Source organism: Pieris napi, chromosome 21, assembly GCF_905475465.1.
Source record: "Pieris napi chromosome 21, ilPieNapi1.2, whole genome shotgun sequence".
NCBI lineage: Eukaryota > Metazoa > Arthropoda > Insecta > Lepidoptera > Pieridae > Pieris > Pieris napi.
Genome location: NC_062254.1, coordinates 8,330,883 through 8,336,163, shown reverse-complemented (window position 1 = coordinate 8,336,163; position 5,281 = coordinate 8,330,883). Strand labels below are relative to the sequence as shown.

Here is a 5,281-nt window from a genome sequence, read left to right as displayed (position 1 = left end):
AGACGTATAGGAACTTAAGTATGGGTGAATTTATGAGTATGTGTGCGTACAATATACTTTGTAGTTGAGGGTGTGGGTGAGTAAGTAATGAAATATAAAGATAAATATTTTTAGATAATATCTTAGCTATTAATAAAATTATTTTATATAAATACAACGCGACGTTAAAAAAATTAATGGCGCCACAAGCTTTTTAGATCTGGGTTTCAGATTTCTGTATCTGTTTCATGGTCAATCTATTAAGCAAGTACGTGCCTCCTGTGCCTGATACACGCCGTCCACTTTTTGGGTCTACGGCAAGCCAGGTTCCTCACGATGTTTTTTGCCGTTCGAGCGAATGTTAAAACAATGCTACATTATTGGAACGAAGTTCCTTATCGCGCGTTGTGAAAGGGGGCTAGACGGAAAAAATTCTTACGAAAAGTTGTCACGACACTTTTTTGCTATTTGCTATTGTAATACACCGGTTCTTGTCCGATCACCGAAGTTAAGCAACGTCAGACGAGGTCAGTACTTGGATGGGTGACCGCCTGAGAACACCTCGTGATGTTGGCTTTTTTGTAGGGATAAGAAATGAAAATTATTTTTGGAATCACTTAACTAAATTAGTCTTGTTGGAACGAAGTTATCGAGCGTTGCGAAAGGGGTCTAGACGGAATAAATTAAGACCAAAAGTTGTAACGACACTTTTTGCTATAGTTGTTATATTTTACATTTTCGATTTAGCTATTGCCAACGTCCATACCACGTTCAATACTTCGGTTCTCGTCCGATCACCGAAGTTAAGCAACGTCGGGCGAGGTCAGTACTTAGATGGGTGACCGCCTGGGAACACCTCGTGATGTTGGCTTTTTTTTTTCGTCGTAAGATTTGTGTCGAGAAAATCTATCATACAGTTATGATACCAATTAACATATAAATTAATCGAAAGGAAAGTTTTTCTTCTATTATAGGTAATATTGGTTGACATTGATCTAGAAGGATAAATTTTATATCGTTCAAATATCTACGTAGTTCTGAGTATAATAGCAACCTGTACTAAGCTCTCTAAATCGCTCATTCCTTGGCAAATCTTTTAAATCTCCGCCATAAAGTTATGGAATACCCTCCCATACGATTAGCTACTAGCATCTTTGAAAAGACTTCTAACCATATCTTTTCCATCTGTTTAATCGTGACTTTTGTTATTATACACTTTATTTTAAATATCTACGTAGTTCTGAGTATAATAGCAACCTAGACAATGTAAATTCTCAGTAAGTATTAAGCTCATTATAGTAGTAATATTCAAAGCTTTTCTCGATAATTAACACAACATAAATTCTAAACGCTAATATCATTGAAATATTCAAAGCTTATGTCAATAGTATTCGAGAATATTATAGATCAATAGGTTTTCATATTAATAAGGCTTCATGTAGGTGACTTTGTTTGCGGAAAAAATATAATATATTTCGAGCTTTAGTGTGTAATACACCAATGGGTTGGTTTTGACAAAGGGTTGAAAAAGGGATACACACTGTGTATCTCTAATTTCTCAACCCATTCTTTCACATCACAAAGGTCCCGTGTTTTTAAATTCAAATTCAAATTCAAAAATCATTTAATCATATGGGTAACACATTGTACACTTATGACTTGTCAGTAAAGAAATAATTCGGCAGTTCAACAATTTTACTTTCTATAAAACTTTTTCGGTCCGTGAAGACAAACATCGTGTATATACATATGTGTGTGAGTTATATCGAAAAATCGATGACATGCGTTGGATACACTTGTAATATTTTATCTATATAATAAAAATGACCAGAAAATGCAAAAACTGAGGCCGAGCCCTAATTTTAGAAATATCTCATCTGAAAAATCCCCTAAATATTAAAATAACGTTTTTTCTGAGCAACGCTTTAACTTCACGCAAAGTTAGTAATATCGCTTTTTGTTTTTTCTAAAAACAATTTTTCTTTTCATCTCTTAACCGTCTTGTCAACATAAATTTCATTCAAATTTTGTCTAGTCCAATTCTCGGGCCGAATCGATAATGTGCTACCGACCCATTTATTTTTACTTAGAAGGAACGTGTTCTCAAAGTGGATAATTTTAAATGATTCAGTAAATGTTAATCTCTTTTGAGCTTTTAAGATATTAATACTGTTTTACACATCCAATTGCTCTTATATAATATTAACTTCTAATTCTAATTTTAATCTATCAACAACACAGAGTTAGTTTCAAAACATTTTTGTTGTCTGTTTCATACTTTATTGTTATTACGAAATACATATATGTATAGGTATGGAGTTGTGTACTAAACTCTCTATATCGCTCATTCGTAGGCAAGGCTTTTATATCTCCGCCATAAAGTTATAGACCAGTGCAGATAGCCTTTAAAATAAATAAAAAGTGAAAAAAATTACAGTAGGATGAAACCCATTAGAGAAGTAGGGAAGGGGATGACGGGTCTGGGCGTTACTGCATACGATTTTTTGCATTTTCCGAGAAGATTTACTATGGTAATATATATATATTTTTTACCGTAGGAAAGTAGAGATTTCAACGCACTGAAAGCACATCAACTTTTTGAAAAAAGCTGAAATTTTGACGTCAGAATTTTCGATTGAAAATTAGGGTGTTTTTTCGATATTAATTCAAAATAAGGTGAAAAAATAAATATTTTAAATCAAATAAATTACAGTATATTTGGGACATAATAAGGTAAGTTTTCACCAAATTTCGTTTAAAAAAATAAATTTTTGTAAAAGATAGAAATAAAAAACCAAAAAGTTGTTTTTTTTAATTTTTCACATACATTTTGAGGTTATGTGAAAAATGTGTGAATACAAAAGTTGTAGATCTTTTTATTGCCTACAACTTTGTCATTTAACTTTCTTCGATAGGACTTTTAGTTTTGCCGGAAATCGAGATAAACCGTTTTTTACCCTTAAAACTCCCCCCCCCTACCCCTTCCCGACCTCAGATCGACCGTAATTTATTTTTCCTTTCATTTTGATCATATTTCCCTGCTTTTCTAATGGGTTTCATCCTACTGTAATTTTTTTTGGTTTCAAAAATTATCGGCACTGGTCTATTATGGAATACGGTCACATACGATTACCTACTAGCATCTTTGAAAAGTCTTATACATAAACACCACTTAACCATATCCTTTCCAGCTATTTAATCTAAATATTTAAAATTGTTAAATATATAAAGCTTCAACTAGGCAATCTATATCAATATTTCATATGTATGTGAGATATGATTTGGAAATAGAAAAGTTGTGTCAAAAACAAAATTTATGTTCTAATATAATTGATGTGTATGTGTACTTGTGTAAAATTTGTGATGTCATATTTTCTTATATAACTTTATGCATACACGTTGTTTTAAATAAATACATAAAAAATATATAATCGAACTCTGCTTTTCCAACCATGTATAAGTTAGGAAATAAATTTTCCCTTTTAATTGACCTCTTCTGCCCCTCTTCCAGTGCATCTTCAAAATTCTGAGTTTCATATTATTTAAATTTTGCTAATTCACATTATTATCATATATGTTTAAAGTACCGTCGTAGCAAAGTTGTTAGTGTGTTTGCCTCTTAAATGGTGTGCAGTAAATTTTTGTTTGTTTCTAGATATCTTATTGTTAAGCCCGTTAGAAAACTTGTTTAAATAAATCTAATCCTTTGTTAGTAAGAATATCAATTAAAACACAAATCACGAGTAGAAATATTTATTACAACAGAATCAAATGTATTTATAATTTTGTAATATGTTATAAATAAAATTACTTCTATTTACATCTATGTACAGTAGATTTATTAAAATAATAAATTAGCTAACAACTATTTCTTTTATAATCAAAGTTAATTAGACTAAAATTTTGTTGATTTGTATATATTAAAACGTGATAAATAATTAATCATAAAATTAAAAATAACACCGTTTTATCAATAATTACAATAATTTACTAGATATGTGTACAACATATAGTACGCTAAATATTGGGACAGTTTTTACCTGATTTAATAAAATAAGGATCCTATTTGCTGGAATCGTATAATATCTGAGTATGATGATCTAATTAGCCTTCCAAGCATGTGCGCTAATTTGGTATATATATATATATATGATGCTTTATGATCTATTGATTTAAATCACATATATGAGAGAAATGGTCAATCAAAATCACTAATTCAATCAAATCAATAGGTATCCATGCATTTCTAGAATAAACAGGAACTAGGTTCAAAGGTCAATCTGATCTATAAAGTCGGGTCATTGTTAAATTATTATTATGTAACTTTAAATTTAAAAGCATAAGTATGATTCTATACGATTCTTAATAGAAATTATCTATAAATTATCTTGTAATAAACTCATTTGAATATTGTCTTAAGAATGAACACTTATAAACGAATCTTAGGCTTATAATATAAATCCACTATTGCAAATTAGAAAATATTATAAAACACTAACAAAAATCCATATATCTGAGTGGTGTATAACACGAATACTCAAACATTTTAATATTAGCGTAACTATAAATGTTTGTATGGAAAACCTAAACAGCCAGTGGAAAGACGTAGTGTTAGTCCTCCGACATAAAGGGATGTTCAGACTAACCACTGACTGACCCAAATACCCTATGTTTACTTGTTATGTTTATATTATGTTTTACGTTAGTTTTCTATTGTATTAGTATTAAGTTACTGTAAAAATAGGAAATAAGGAAATAAATAAATGTTGTGTACACCCTTAGCGGCTTTAAAATTTAGTAGCGTAAGTCAATGTCTGACGCAATCGACGTGATTGTAGACGAAGTTTGTAGGTGTCTTAAGCTAAAACTTATGTCTTATATATTTCAGAAATAAAACAATATTGTTTCTATTTTATACACTCCGAAATATTCGTTAAGAGCCCGGAAAGAACAGGCTGTTCCAAGCCATCAAAGTCAGTGAACAAATTAAATCTAAATCTTGTAAATAAAAACTTTTGAAAAAATTCCTCCTAATTCACATGAACATCCTCCTTCCATATCTGGATATGAGTAGTGTTCTGCCACTCCAACACGATAACTTTAAGTTTCGTATGAAAAATGGCATTCGGTATAAGTTTGCTTCTGCCATTGCTAGGCGTGGGTGAACTTTAAATATCGACAGCGATTAAGTATAAGGTACTCAATAAGCTTATCATCATTATCCATATACACGAATGCCATTGGATGTACCTTCAGAATAAACTCAGCGATATGTTTGTTGGCTATATATTCATACGAGTAT

General features: G+C 30.8%; 1 non-coding gene across 1 annotated transcript; it reads left to right on the top strand.

Moving 5' to 3' along the window:
* Nucleotides 1-731: 731 nt before the first annotated feature.
* On the top strand, nt 732-850 carry LOC125060559. The gene has a single exon (XR_007118886.1). It is a non-coding gene; the product is annotated as a 5S ribosomal RNA (ribosomal RNA).
* The last annotated feature ends 4,431 nt before the right edge of the window (nt 851-5,281 follow it).